The sequence below is a fragment of the Monodelphis domestica genome, chromosome 3 (assembly GCF_027887165.1).
Source record: "Monodelphis domestica isolate mMonDom1 chromosome 3, mMonDom1.pri, whole genome shotgun sequence".
Classification (NCBI taxonomy): domain Eukaryota; kingdom Metazoa; phylum Chordata; class Mammalia; order Didelphimorphia; family Didelphidae; genus Monodelphis; species Monodelphis domestica.
This window is the reverse complement of record NC_077229.1, coordinates 129,243,660-129,260,181: the sequence shown is the minus strand read 5'-3', so window position 1 is coordinate 129,260,181 and position 16,522 is coordinate 129,243,660.

Here is a 16,522-nt window from a genome sequence, read left to right as displayed (position 1 = left end):
GGGTGAGACTTGTCCTTTAAAGAAAAAGAAGGCTTCTGGGATCTAATTGTGACAAAGTACACAAAGGAGAGAGAAAATCCTAGGATAGTTAGAGAAGACAGCCCAAGACTCACCTTGGACTGGACTTAACTTACCATTTAGGCTGCTAATCCTTGAGTGAAACAATAATGGCAGTGACAGCCTTGCTTGGTACTCAAAGCCACTCACCGTGTCCTTTGTAACTTGGAGATATTTTCCCTTTCTTGGCCTTCTTCCTTCGTGATATTCCCATAATCAGCACATAATACAAATTGGAAAATTAAAATTTCCATTTCCCCAAACAACCTATTGGGTTAATAATTGCACATTCTCAAACTGTTAGGGAACATACTTTGAGAAGTAGGTGAAGTTTATTAATTGATGGCTTGTATTTGCAGCCTTAATTGAAGTTTGGATCTTGAGCTTGGAATAGCTCAAAGATCTCCTGAATTTTCCCCAGAATCTGGAATAAAGAAATTCATCTGTAAAATATTGTTACTCAAGTGTTATAGATGTTATAGTTAATGTGTACTTTGCAAAAGGATATTCTTTAACAGAAACATCATATACCAACTCTGCAAACAACTCAGGAATCCGATTTCCTAAAGGGATCTATTCCTGTCAGAAGATGATCTCTGAAGACGTCTGTTGGCTAAGATACCCAAATGCAAATGTGTAATGCCAATTGCTATTGTACTGTATTGTATTATTCTGTTTCTATCTAGTGTTCTAGTGTTTGCCCTAGTCCTGGTTTCTACACTTCTATCTTAGGGGCTGACTCTCCCCCTGTGACCTGTCTGCCAATCAGGGGAAGCAGTTGCTGCACATCCTTCACATTTCCAAGCAGATTCCCAGCTACCTAGGATCCAGGCATTCACTGAGGACATGTCCCTAAGACCCTGTGCCCACAGCCTTTCCTTCCCTGCTATCTTCAACCCCTTTTACTTTAGCTCTTAACTACCTGACCATAACTATTTCTTTCCTTAAATTTTGGGTCTTCTATGTTTTAAATCATGCATACCCAGCCAGCTGGACATATAATTCTCTGATTCAACTTGGGGAAGCAGTAGCCAAAGTGGGTCCCTCTAACTGTTGGGTCTGTGTGAAGCACCCCCAAAGTGGAGAGAACCCCAGGCCTATAGCCCAAGGTCTCAATGCCTCTGAGGTATATCCAAGACCTGAGGCTTTAAGGAGATTAGCAACCACTCAAGTTTTGGCTATGCCCCCCCCCCTCCCAAGATATGTGAACCTTGTATTTGTAACCTTGTCATTTCTCGAATTGCTTCTAGGGTAAAAGCATTCATGGGAGTCACCCAGATTCCAGATGCCACAATAACCTCAGCAAACATCCCAGCCTGACAGCTCTGGACATGGCCTACAGTCAATACCTCTCTCTCCTAATGTTAGGCAGGGACAATTTTATGCCCATTCTCATCTCTGAAGAAGTTACAGAAGACTCTGAGACCATCGTCCCTTTTCCCTTACATATTAGGAGAGGGGGGAGATGACATGGGCACTGTACTCCCAGAAACTCAGGTGAACTATTTTCAGGGAAAATCCCTTGCCTTTGCATCCTCTGACTCTTAACCTAGAAACACCCAATGACCCCCCCCCCAGGGTCCTGAGATGTTTATCCTCTTTGATAGTCCTCTAGATTTAAGATGGACAAAGAGATGAATTTTATTCCTCCAGGCAGACCCCAGTCAGATGGCCACCCCACCCCACCAAATGCCTGAGGGACTAGCACTTTATAGGTCATGTCCACACCAGGGCATAGCATCTGTTGTAAAGGGTATAAAATCCCCAGAACTGATGTTGTCTGGGGGACAGCCTTTCTACCCATGTTGTCCCCATGGGAACAGCCTTTCTTTTCATGCTGTCCTCCCAAGGAACTGCTCCCCCATATTGCTGTTCTGTCTTGCTATCCTCCTGGCCATTCTCAACATTACTCCCCAAACTAATAAATTTCTCTTTTTGTTTTTAAGCTAAATATTGGAGTCATGAATTCTTGCAAAAGGTATCCTTACCAAACCCCAGGGTTACTCATCCGAACCCCATAACAATATCAGAAGAATTTAGGAAAGAAATGATGCAGCCTAGAAATAATTGTTAATAACAGAAGATAATTTATTTGAACCCTGAGCATGGTTAGAGAGAATTGCTATTTAAGGGTGAATTGTATGGGAAGATAATTGGGAAAAGAAATGCTATATAGGAAAATTGGTTATTGATATAGTCACAAGGGCGAATAGAAGGGCTCAGCTAGGTTTGTCAAGTTCCACAGGTGACAGCCGATCATTACCTAATCTCCTAAAACATTACTTACGCATGGCATTAATATTCCAAATTATGGGAGCTTTTCTCTCTCATTTTAAGTTACTTCCCACTTTTCTCCTGTTAGCAAATTTTCCATAATCATATAATGAAGGAAGTCTTAGAAAGGCAAGGCCTAGAATATGGGAATTGTGAAGACTGATCAAAATTCTTAGCCACTGTGAATGAGTAAGCAAGTTCAAAGCAGTCCCTTTTCCTAAAAAGAGGGAGAGATCCCAGGTCATAAAGAAAACCTGGCAAATAACAGTGCCAAAAAGGGGGGAAGCCTTACATATAAATAGTAAAGTCTAAGCAACATTTTTAATAGACAAGGTTCAGATAGAACACTGAATTGCTCCCCAGTACCAGTAAAGTTTATACATTTTTAAAGCCTCAAGGAAGGAAACAATGAGATAAGAAGGAAACATTTGTGACTAGGAAGGCTAATGAAATCACCTATAGGCTAAGCAAAAAATTTAATGGTTAATGTAGTCCTTACTGACAATGAATAGATACTCAGAAAATTGAAAAGTGTACTCAAAACTAATTTAGCAAGGCTAGAACTCAGTTAAATCAGGAGATCCCATGATATTACCATAACAAAAGATTTATTTCCACAATAAGTTCTCTATAGGTTTTTGTTTTGGCTGGGACTTGGTTACAACATTATTTCTTACTAGAGTTAAAGGGATTAAAGTAATGGCAAAGAGGAGTTTAAAAAATGTCTAAGCCATTTAAGCATAGTTATAGTTGCTAAATAAGTAGTTAAAAGTGAATGAAAACAGTTTTTAAAACCCGTAGCATCTCAACCTCCCCAAAGGGTGTGTGAGAAAGGTTTTAAAAATTAAGGAAAGTTAGAAGCATTTTAATCTTGAAAATATTTGGAGTTGATTTCAATTTTAAAACTTTTAAATTTGACTTTTTGAAATTGTTTTGAAGCTGAAATTGTCATGCATTTTAAAATATGATTTTGGGGTTTTGTAATAAAATATTCAATTAGAATTTCACTTGGTATTAGATGATATTTTGGCCACAAATGGGGGAAGGGCCACTTTCAGATTGACAAACCCTGAATAACCTGTGATGTGGATTTTATTTTTGCCTTTGTTGACTTAGAAAAACACAGAACTATTAAATAGTCAGAAAATCGCTCTTTAATTAAGGAAAGGGGCTCAGTGCAATATTGGACCTCTACACAGAGCTGTGCACCACACCTATGCAAAATCTGAGGATTGAACTCTGGTCTCCCTGGACACTGACCCCTGGGAAAGCCAACTGTGGTAGATTGGACAATTTCAAGGAGCCATTAAAGTTGGGAGGCTTTCTAGGTGAAACATGGGGGCTGAGGATGAGAGGGACAGTTGATTGACTTTACAATGGTAACAAAAGAAAATGAGGGAGTTCCAGACAGGAATAACAGTGAGGGGCTGATGGTTTACAATGGACACAAAAGGGAAAGACCCAGCCAAAGGCTGGGCCATTTTAGTAGAGGATTTTGGCCTAAGGGGAGAAACCATTGGGACAAAAGAGATATTTAACACCTGATGGGATTAGCTATTCCCACTCAAACTACCTTTAAATCTATTGTTAGTCTGAGACTGGTGAAGTAGGACTTTCCCTCAGGGAGGAACTCTCTAGTGACAAGGTGAAAGCCTCAGGTTTAAATCTTTCTAGGCTACAAATTTCAGAGTTTCTAGATTCCACATTGACACCTTTATACTTCTATAGTTTGTAGGGTTATTTTTTATATGATTATTTTGGCAGAATAAGGCAATCTTTCTGATTAAGCTTGTAGCTTACATAATTTTATATTTGGTGTAGAATAAGACATTAATAGAATTAATAATATGGGATTGCAGATTCAGGTTAGCAGCATGGAAAATCTTTATAGTGAGTAAGTATATTGGGAGTTGATCAAGTCCTGTTAAAGAATGTGTTTATAAATTTCTCTTGTTTTCTCTTGCAGCAATGAGGCTATCTTGTATAAAAGGAGAATTCTGCAGGAGAGAGGTCAAAAGCATGATATCAGGACCCAGGAGGTTGTAAAGACTAAAAGACTTTGGAGAAATAGGGTAGTGTTTGTTAGAATTTTTGCCAAAGGCAGACTGCCCACCTTTCTGGCTCAAATGTCAATGCATGGGTATTTGGGGAGTGTCCCCAAATACCAATTGCCCATACCTGTACCCCAAAGTTTTCCACCATTAGTGACAGAGTCAAACCCTATATAGTATCACCCATTTGTCCATTGGGCAGTGGCATCAAGCCTTTGCCCAAAAGGGGGATGGGATGTTAACATGGAATCTAGAAACCCCAAATTTGTAGCCTAGTAAGATCTGATGAACCCCAAGTTTTAGTACTAGCTTGTAAATTACCCCAAAGTTTGTCTTTGTTCCCTGTCCCTGTGAGAATCCACCCTGAAGGGAATCTCAGGCTAGCAGTTTCAGACTGAATAATGAATCCTATTGTATTAAGAGGGGTGTATAGGGTGCTCAGGGAGGAGGAGTATCTCTGGTATGGAGGGCTTGTCATACCCTCTTAGGGCAGCTCTCCAGCCTCTGACCCTCACCTGACACCCAGCTCTCACTTGTGGCTCCTAGTAGCTGCTAGCATGTGGCAGTGGCCACACCCCGGGCAAGAGCTTGGACAGGCCGGCTAAACCTTGTGAGGGTAGCCATCAGGTCATCGTCGTCGACCCCTGGTGAACCAGGGCTTTGCTCACCCAGCATGTGAAGACTGCTTCAGCCAAACAGACAGAAGAAAACAATAAGAAGGTTCAACGGCTGAGAGGGTGACGCAGCAAAGCACTGTGGAGTGCTTCGGGCATGTTGGAGCACAAAAGACAACACGGTCATCCAATGCAGCTGAGGAAGTCTCCAGGTGTAACGACTTTTCATGCCACTGGACCCAGGCTTCCAATGCCGAGAGAGTGGGACTGTCTCTGTGCATGGACTTTTCCACTTAAATCTCCTTCAGGAACAAGTGTTTTTGTGCACACTCATCTACATCACAGATGAAAGCCCACAAAAAGACTACTACTATTGTATTAAGAGACCCTTTTCCAAGAAGACCCACACCTGGGCAGAGACCATCCTTTTAGTATCCATTGTAAGCAGCCCCTTCCCTTATACCCTAGCCTTTAGCTATGATTCTTTCCCCAAGCTTGATTGTATTCTGTCAGTATAGCTTGAACACTCCCATTTCCTTTGTAACTATAGCAAAGCCAATCATCTTTCCCTTCCCCTGGATTTCCCCCAAATGGTATATAGGTTCCCCAAATTCTTTTCTTCTTTTTGAGTTGTCAATCTATCATGATTGGCTCTCCCAATGTCCAGAGCATCCAGAGTTCAATCCTCAGACTCTGTGGGGTGTTAGCACGCACCTCTGTGTAAAGGCCTACTATTACACTGAATCCCTTTTCCTTGATTAAACAGTGATTTTTCAATTTAATAGTTCTGTGTTTTTTACAAGTCAACACTCTGAACTAATTTTTACACTATGTACACAATTCTTCCTATGTCACTGTGTATTTTCTGGCAGAGGTAGAGGGAATATATTGGGAAATAAAAGTTATAAAAACCAAAATATTCCAATCACATTTTTAATAAAGTCATTAAAAAACAAAGTGATGATATAAAGCACTCGGTGAAAAGAAAAAAAAAGAAATGCTATAAACCAGGAGTCCATGATTATCAAATGCAACTCCACTCTAAATGGAAATTCTGGCAGTAAGACTGGATAGACTGGTTGTATTGGCACTTCGAGGAAACTGATAAAAAGGTACTCCTATTTATTCTGCTACACATTTCTTTTCCAGAATTACCTGAGGATCCCTGTAACAAGTGGCCACTGACACCTTCTTTTGGAACCTTGAGACCTTCAATAGGACCTGAGCCCAGCTATAGACTTGGTTTCCAGGTAAAGAAAGTGGTAACAATTATTCTGTGGGGCTTGGGGTATAGGGAGAGAGGGAGAGAAGATTCAAACACTGGGCTCCAGAACAGTCCATAACATTTCTTTTTAGTGGGAGATCTAGATTGATTTAAGAACTCATTTTGCATTATCCATGCCCTGATACTGTGCAAAACAAAGGTCCCTGAAATCTGGTAAATTTTAGCTGGGACTCAACTTTTGTTTCCCTTGTTTTGGAATCCATTCTAGACATGGAGGGAGAAAGGCCTTCCTCAAAGCATCAAAGGGACATTTATTTCTTGGGTGACCTTAGGCAAGTCACTGCTTTAATTTTCCTATCTGCAATATGAGAGAACTGGATGAAAGGGTGTCTGTTTTATTTGCCTCATAGCTCATGAGGAAATAAGACAAAACAATAGCCCAAGGCTATATTAAGAAGGGTCTAGTTGTCCAGAACAGTGAAGGTCAGAGTCCCAGAGACTATTGCTCTGGTCAGAATACACCTAGTATATTAGTTCTGGTTCATCTTATACAAGAAAGACAGCATGGCACAGGGGATAAAGTTCTATGTTCAGAGACAGAGCAAGCAAGATTCAGATTCCACATATAACCTTAACCAGCTTGGGTGACCTTGAAAAAGTCACTTGATCTCTCTTAACTCAGTTTCCGAATCTGCAAAATAGTGTTAGTAGCATCTATCCAAGTTGCTATCATGACTAAATGAGTTGATATATTGGATATAAAACAACTTGCAGATTTCAAACTACCACATAGGGTACTCATTATCTAAGTACTGTTTTGGGTGTACCCAGACCTTTGACTTTACTGGTCAGGGAAGAAATTCCCATTGCCAATGTAGATAAGCAACTGATTTGCAACTTTTAGCCTCAGACAGTTGCCTGGAACAATGAAATGTTATGACTTCTCCATAATTGCACAGCTATTTGGAACAGATGAAGGATTTAAATCTGTCTTCCTGACTTGACAATTGGGTCTTTCTCTACTATATTCCCTCCAGAAAGGATTTTGTTGTTAGATATTTATTAGGTTCAGTTTTTCCACTCAAAACATCTCAAATGACAATTGGGTCACATTAGTGCCAGAAGAATCCCAGTGTGGTGGAAGAACAGAATTTGGGGTCAGAAGATACTGGTGCAAATCCAGTCATACATTGAGGTGTCTTCCCTTCTCTAGGCTCTATTCTGCTCACCTATCAAAAAAATACAGTTTTAGCATTCTCTGATTCTATGAAATGCAACAACATGTGAAAGTAGTTGATTTGGGTGCTGAACACTATATTGTGCTCACTCCTGTTTGATGTAGACTTTGAATCCTCAAAGAAGAGAGATGTCTGGGGAGCTATGAAACAGAGAGAGGAGGGACTGATCTTTCCTTTCTTCTTCCCCTTAAGGAACATGCCTTCCCCATTTGAGGAAATGACCAAATACGTGGTCAAAAATATAGATCAGGACATGAAACATGTCACCAACGTTGACATCTCCACTCAATTTCAACCTTTCAATCTGTTGAGGAAGAGGAAGAAGAAGTTCTTTAGCCATTTCTGGGATAAACCTCCTGTCGCCACTGGTTTCTCACTCATGCATTTTCTAGAGCCAAATTCTATAGAGAAAGGTATGATTTATCTGCGATATGGGACAAAAAGGGAGGAGGTAGATCACAAAGGGTATAGTCCTCAGGTAGACACCTGGCAATGCACCCAAGAGGTACTGAATTACACTACAAACACATTTAATATTCACATCAGAGACCACCTTGAAAGTCTCTCTCAATAGAATTTCTCTCATTGCCTGGTTGTTGACATCTAAAACTTCCCTGTTTCCTTAAGTTCCTTGCCCTAAATTAAAACACTCCTAAATGCAATAACACATTTATCTTGGGTGCCTCCCTAGCATCCAGATGGGTACTTTGTACATAGTATCAATCTGAAAATAAAGAGGATTGCCAGAATAGCAGCAAGGGCCTTTAATCAGGACAGAGTGTTGTGGGAGAGGGAAATTATCTTTATTTCAAGGTTAGAATTTATCAAGTGTTAGCTAAGTGAGGTTTTAATGAATTGTACTCACTGTCAAGGTCCTGTAGAAACAGTAATAAAAGGGGATCTCTAGCTTTAATTGACCATAACTGCAGCTTGAATCTTTAGCTCAGGACTATGGCCCAAGATTTTCTGTATTTCTTATAGAAGCTGGGGTTAAGATAATAGTTATGTGACAAGGAAATCACTTTTAAAAGACTGATATATATTAATTTAAGATCGCCAAGGAATTCAGCTATGTAATTCCTAAATGAAAACTCAAGTCAGCCGTCAACCTTTTATAGAGTTTAATTACAGACAGGAGGAAGAAAGGAATTAGAGATAGAGAGAGAGAGGGAGAGAGAAAGGGGAGAGAAGGGAATAGGGCTTAAATACCCCTTCTGTTTAGGCTGGGCCAAAGGGCCCAAGCCCTTAGATAGCTGGGGCAAAGAAAAGAGATCAGTCCCTATTACTCACGTGACCAAAATGGAGAAACAGTCTCAGAGGCCCCCACCTTCAGCTTCCTTCAGAGCAAGCTTCTCAGAGCACCTCTCCAACCACTCAGAGCCAAAACTCTCCAACCTCCCCCCAGTCCTCAGACCCCTCTCTCTTTAAGGAAACCATCCAAGTTCCCTCCCCTCAGTTCTCACATCTACCAATCACTGTCCATCAATTTCCCTGTGCCAATGGTGGCTCTAGCTTAACCCAGGACCGCCCAGAGGTCTGGGCTTTGCACAGGTCTGTTGGAGGTCATATTCTCAAATAATTAAATTTTGATCTATGCTGCAGCCCTTCCTAAATCCTGTTAGGACTGAGTGGGGTGGAAATTGTATTTTCCAAGACCTGATTCTGTCATTCCAAGTATCTCTATTGTATCAATTCTAAAATCAATCATTACTCAAAGAAATTCCTGTTCTGTGCTTAAGCATAGGTCAAAGCCCTTTCCATTGTTCAGCAAAAGGTTTCTGTCCTAAAGTAATCTTAAGAAGGGGGGAGAAGGAACCTCCCATGCCAATGGGGTTCACATTCCAATAGACTATCAGTAAGAAATTTTCCAAGTACGAAATTTCCCAATGGTGAAATTTCCAACATTTATAAGTCTAAGAAATTTTAAGGTTTACAGTTATTAAAAACTAGGTGACAAGGGGGAGCAAATTATGGTCTTAAGAAGAGTGGAACATAATCTGTGCCTTTCTCATAAAAAGTGTAAAGAACCTAGATAGAAGTTAGTACTTTCCATTCCTTTTAGAACATTCCCTCCCCTCTAAAAACAAGGCCTAGAGGAGTAGTTCCCTGAGGACAGAGTCTCCACCCAATGATAATTCTCCCTTATCTTGTAATCTACAACCCAATAATTTACTTATCTTTTAACTAATATCTAACTCACTTATTGTAATCTACAACTCAACAATAATTCACTTATCTTTTAAAGATGTCAAAGATAGTGATCTGGCCCAAGCAAAAGGTAGAGTGGAGTTTCTCTGATTGGAAGATCCTATAAATTGAGTCTTTAGACTCAATATTTTGACATTTCTTAGGTAACCTAAGCTGGGCAATGTCCTTTTCATGAAAGAACAAACTGCTGTCTTCTACTTTGGCTTCTGAGCTCCTTGTTTGTGAACTTCTTTGAGTGGTAGGGTTCACCCTTAGTGACTCATTCCCATATGGATTCAATTAAATAGATAATGTAAATTTAAATAAATTCAATTTTAAAAGATACTTAAAAAAAAAAAAACCTCTTACCTTCCATCTTTAGGATCAATACTAAGTATCAGTTCCAAGGCAAGAAGGGCTTAGGAATTAGAGTTAAGTGACTTGCCCAGGGTCACATAGCTAGTAAGTGTCTGAGGTCAAATCTGAACCCAGGCCTAGCTCTATCCTTTGGGCCACCAGGCTGCCTTTGAGGGATACATTTATTATGGGTCTATTTTGTAAAAAGTGTCATACTGAGGACACAAAGAGAGATAACACATAGTCCCTGATCTTAAGAAATTTATAGACTATTAGAAAAGAGAAACTCATACATACCCACAATTTAAATTTAATGTAATGATCATGCATGAAGAATTTACAGTTTCACTATCCCAGTCACTGGGGTTACAGAGCAATAAAATGAAATATGCTGCCTAGAAAGAGACAGTTTCATTTTTGGTAACTGTATCACCTGCAGCCAACCTAGTATCTATTACATAGTAGTCACTTAATAAATACTTGTTGAGGGGCTGATTCATGATTAGGAAATTTCATATCTCTGAAAGGCTTTAATCAGGGATGAGTAGCCATGATTGAAGGAGTTATTGGGGGGGGGGGGGGAGAAATTGATCACAAATGGAATGGACCATATGGTGGCTCTGGGAGTCCTTCCAAGGAGGCGGGGAGGTAGCTTCGTTGGAGTCTGTCTAACTCAAGAGTTTCTGAGGCTATGATTTCTAGCTTGGAGGTATAGTGGCATGGAAGGGAGATGGAAATGCCTGCATAGAGGATATGGGCCTAAAGCTGGGCCTTCAGTGAGGGCACTTTCCAACATGTCTCTGGGTTGAGAAACAGAATCCATTCCGAGCATGGAATATGAAACAGCTTGTCTTGAACCACATGGTTAACAAGTGAAAGGTACATTCCTTTCTTGAGTGACCTTGAGCAAGTCCCTTTACCTCTTAGGTGTCAGTTTCCCTTTTCCTAGTGTGAAGGAACTAGATGAAATGCCAAGTTCCTTTCCAGCTGTAAAGGGATGACTTGACAAATCTATAATACTAAACTTCATCTCTATTCCAATTTACCAAGGGACGATCTTAGCCTGGGAAATGCCCAATCTGTCACCCATTTGGACACTTTTATTTGCTCTCAGAAAATCTCAGGCCTCTGTTTTTTATCTCTCATCCAGGTTTTTTAAAAGAAAAGCATCTTCACCTGACTTATAGTATAGATATTGAAGAGGAGATAGGTCTGGATGTGAATGCCGGTGTAAACACAGAGTGCTCTAGTGAAATCAAGAGGTCCAATAAGTCCTCGTTGGAGTTGCTTATTACTTCTGTCTGCAATGACGCATGGAAAACTCTGCAGCAGGAGAGGTAAGGTCCACAGACAAGGGGTAGAGATCAGATCCCAGGGAATTTCTCATTAGTCCTGGAAGATGGGGAGAGACCTTATTAGGAAGATATCCCATTGGAAATAACCCATCTTAGATTAACCCTGACCCCTCCAGGTAGCTGTCTTTCAGGAAAATAGTCAGTCTCCTTTGTAGCTTATTTTCAGTCACTGAGGAGGGGCAGCTAGGTGGTGCAATGGATTTGAATAGACCTGAACTCAGGAAGGAAGACTCATTTGTGTGTCCTGCCCAAGTCACTTAACCTTGTCTACCTCGGTTTTCTCATCTGTGAAATGAGCTAGAGAAGGAAATGGCTAACTGCTCCAGTATCTCTACCAAGAAAACACTAAATGTGGAAGAGGAATTGGGAAAGCATGCACAAAAGCCAGAAGCAGTGGCTGAGTGGTGACCTCTCAATCAAACCAAGATTCTATTTGGAATGTTACCTGGAAATAGTGGGAGCCAAACCAACTGCTGGCTGAACTCTGGACCTGTCTTCTGCTGGTTGTCATATACCAGGGAAGGAGGAGCTGATTCCTCTCTTGGACTTGGAATAATCTCTCTGATTTGCTCTGTTGGTGATAGTGACTGAACTGCCAGATCTATCATTCCTCTCAAGTTGAACTCTATCCCAATATCCTCCAACTGGAGACCAACCTACATGTAGTCTAGGAAAATCATTAACCCTCTTACCTCCATTCTCCATCTTTTCCTGTCTTCCCCAAATAAACCCTTACTTAAGATAAAAGAAGATAAAGTATTTTCATTTGGGACACTATCAACTCACCCTGAGTGATTCAATATGCAGAAGAAGAGGACAAAGGGGAGGAAAGCTGAAAAGGCTGAAGAGGGAGGCTGGGAGAGAGGGAGGGAATGGGAGGAAGGAAGGTATTGAGGGAGGAGGGTAAGACAAAAGAAATAGGATAACTGCCTGATCTGTTAGCTATCAAATACCCATCAAATATACCCTCTCATTATTATCTATTACAGAGCTCATTAAGAATCAGATAGGAATTTTAAAAATGACTGTACAGGGGACAACTGGGTAGGTCAGTGGACAGAAAGTCAGGGTTAGAGATAGGAGGTCTTGGATTCAAATCTGGATTCAGACACTTCATAGCTATGTGACCCTAGGTAAGTCACTTAACCCCCATTGCCTAGCTCTTGCCGCTCTTCTGCCGTAGAACAAATACACAGTATTGACTATAAGACAGAAAGTAAGGGTTTTTTTAAAAAATGACTGTATAGCAGCAGCAGCCACTGTTCTCTCTTCTCAAGTGGGAAGGAAAGCATAGAACCTGAAGAAGAAAATCTAGGTTCAATTTCAAAAATCCAGCACTACTTAGGGACAGTTATAAATCTGATTCAACAAAAATAAGTGGTCTGTAGTTTGTTATGATCGGCTATGTGACCAAGGGTAAAATAGTTTACCTCTCAGAGTTTCTGTTCCTCATCTCTAAAGTGGGACTAATGAGATCTACATGATCTGCTTCATATGATTGTTGTGATGAAAGCCCAACCCTAAAGTCCTAAGGAAATGTTTGTTATTCTTGGTACATGTTCTACATATTTAAAGTGGCAGCCATGTTCTAGTTCATGTTTTTAAAGTGACTGGAGCTTTTCAAAGTCCTTTCCTTACAACAACCTTATGTGTGGCAAGTAATATAAGTTTTATGATTTCTGTTTTCCAGACAGCTTCAGAGAAGTTAGGTGACTTGAGTAGGGTCATAGAGCCAGTAAATATCAGGGTAGAACTAAAATCAGGTCCCCTGACTCTAAACCAGGATATTTTCCATTACATGAGGCTGCCTCTAAACTGGCATCTATGTAATTAGAATCTGTTACCCTAAAAACTATGATCCCCATCAAAACTACAATTCCCAGAACCACATTCCCTTCCTGTCCTTACATGCTGATGTAGACAAGATATAAATTTGGTGGTGTCCATCTTTCTGTCTCTTCCCTTCCTGTGGTGTCTTTGGTGGAGCAGGCTTTTTGAGCAGATAGAAAAATTTAGTCATGCGCCTCTATTTTGTCAAATAATAATTTTTTTAAAACAATACTTAAAGTATTGTACATTAATTTACATCCTACACCAGACCACCATCTATTGGGCCTTGAAGTGAATCTGAATTAATTCCCCAAATTAAAAATTACTCAAACTTTTTTACTAGTAGCAATGCAATGACCCAGGACAATCCCCAGGGATTGGTGAGAAAGAACTTGATACACATCCAGAGAAAGAACTGTGAGAGTAGAAATGAAGAAGAAAAACATATGAGATCATGTGGTTTAATGGGGATATTATTGGAGATTTGGGCATTAAAAGATCACTCTATTGCAAATATGAATAATATGGAAATAGGTTTTGAACAATGGCACATATATAATAACTCAGTAAAACTGCTTGTCAGTCCCTGGAGAGGGGAGGGAAGAGGGGTGGAAAAAATCATGAATCATAGCCATGGAAAAATATTCTGCATAAACAAATAATTTTTTAAAATTATTCAGAGTTTGTCCTCAACATCCACCCCAACACATATCTCCTCTATTAAAACCTCATTTTCTTTGTCTTGTCCCTCTTTTTTCCAATTACCCAGTACTCATTATCATAGCTATCTCCATGAATTGCCCTTTCTTCCCTTTTTTTCCCTAATAAAATAACCTGCTTTATATCTCACCCTTTCAGAGATGGGCACTGTATATAGGGGAGGTTATTAGCCCACCTGATGTCATATTTATACTTGCCAAAGGCTTTTCTATCTGAGCTCATAGTAACTCAGCCAGTGAAAATCCAGGAGATGTAAAGGAGAGATGTGTTTATGATACAGTTCTGTTTTTCAAACCACACAATACAGAATGACATTGGCCCATATTTAGGTCCAGTCATGCCCACTAATTGGCAGGACAGTATTTAGATATTCTGGTGGTTGGAACTGGTCTATTTCCTTAATTGTCTCCTAAGATCCCCCAAAGTCTTGGGCCCAATGACCACAAATACTTTTCCTAACTCATTCCTTGAAAGGTGGGTATCATAAAAGTTTTAACTGCAATGCTCTAAGGAGAATGTCCCTAAAGGGGCAAATAAGAACCCTTCTTACTCTCTACTTCTCATCTTTCTCACTTATATACTCCAGGAAACTAGTGGTTCCTGAGGATTCCTCCCTTAAGAAGCACTGCAGGGGAAATGAAGACCTGTATGTGGTGAATAAGTCTGTGAAAATCCTGAATACTCCTCTTCTCCAGACCACCAACAAGATGGAGATTTCTGGGAAATTTTTTCTCCTAAGAATGCCCTTTTTCAAGGTACAGAATCTGCCCTGACTGAGCAGATGAGAACATATAGGTGTGTGTATACATATACACACATACACATGCATTTATACATATACATGTGTTAATATATCATGGGGTGTTGTATGTGTGTATGGCATTTGGGCCACCTATGGGCAATGTCAACTCTACTTGGGGAGTAGGACTTAAGCCAGTGAGCAGAATCACAGTAGTTCTATGAGATCCCAAAATTCATGGCAACATGTTGTAATGAGACATGCCCCAGATAAGAAGTCAGAAAACTTGTTTTTACCAGTTATTACCAAATCTTCTTTCTACTAGTTACTAATTGTGTGACCCTGAACAAACCATTTGACTCCTCTGAGTCTCAGTTTCTTCTGCAGAAAGAGAATAATAACCATTGCAGAACAGTTCGTTTTTCTCTAGCTTTTTGATGTTTTCAAATGATGTTCTTTACAAAAATTCTATGAAGTAAAGAGTAAAAATACTCATCTCATGTTTGGGAAAACTGGCTCAGAATGCTTAAGTGATGTGTTGAGATTCTCACAGTCAACACTAGCTACCAAACACATTGGGAGGAAAACATTTTCTTTGGAAACTTGAAAAAGCTGCATGAATATAAATTGTCCTTAAGACCAGGTGGTCTTTCTTTGTCCTCCTCACAGACATGCCATGCTTCTAAGTCTACCATTCACTAACCCTGAACCAAAGCCACAAGTTCAGGACCTAAACTGTGTCAAAGACTAAACTCATCCCAGCAGTTTAGGATCAGAAAATAAAACAAAATTAAATTTTTAAAAAATGACAATACAGAATTAGAACCAATCCAAAAGAGGTCATCAAAGTTTAGAAGGAAGAGCACTACACGTGGAGACAGAGGACCTAAGTCTGAATCCTGTGTTAGCTTCTTTCTACCCTTGAGATTTTCACCTTGATGGGGCATGGGACAAGCTATTTCTATAAACCACCTTTGGGCTCTAAACATATAACCCTAAAATCTCAATATTAAAAACTGACTGTCATTCACTAAGAATACACCATTTTATGAGAAGGTCTAAGTGTATCCAATGTCAAGGTAGTAAGAAGCCAACCTCTTAAAATGTTTTCTTAGGAAAAAGGAAAACTAGGTGATGGAAATATGAATAACTGAGAATTACAAATTGACAGGCATTTCTTAGGCTTGAACTATGAGCCAGACCCTGTGCCTCTAAGAACTGGAGAAAAAAAAAGAAATATTAAGGGGGAAAAAACAAACAGAGAGAAGCTCAAAGTCTAATGAAGTGGACAAAATAAAAAGGAATGCTTTCAAACAAGGTATCCAAGAAGGAAAAGGTGCCTGTTATGTGCCAGGCATTTTGTTAAGCAATTTATAAATAATATCGCATTTAATCTTCACAACTACCTCATTTTACAGCTGAGAAAACTGAGGAAAACTCAGGATTAGAGACTTGCCCATAGTCACACAGCTAACAAGTATCTGAGCCTGGTTTTGAACTCAAGGTTTCCAAACTCCAGGCTAAAGCCTTTATACCCTGAGATACCAAATCACTCTATAGTCAATGTAAATAGGAGGGAATATCAGAGGGAAGATATTGGAATTGTGGGGAATTATGAAAGGCTTACTGTGGAAACTAATATTTTAACTGAGACATGAAGGAAGCCAAGAGGCAATGATGAGGAGGGAGATCATGCCAAGCATGAAGAAGATCCCATGAAAGTCATGGAATCAATAGATGGAATGCCCTGTGTTAGAAAAAGAGTGAAGGCCAGTGTCACTGCATTTTAGAGTACAAAGAAAGGAGCAAAGTGAAAGAAGGCGAGGAAGGTAGGAAGGGATTGTTTTGTGGAGGGCTTTAAAAACCAAATAGGGA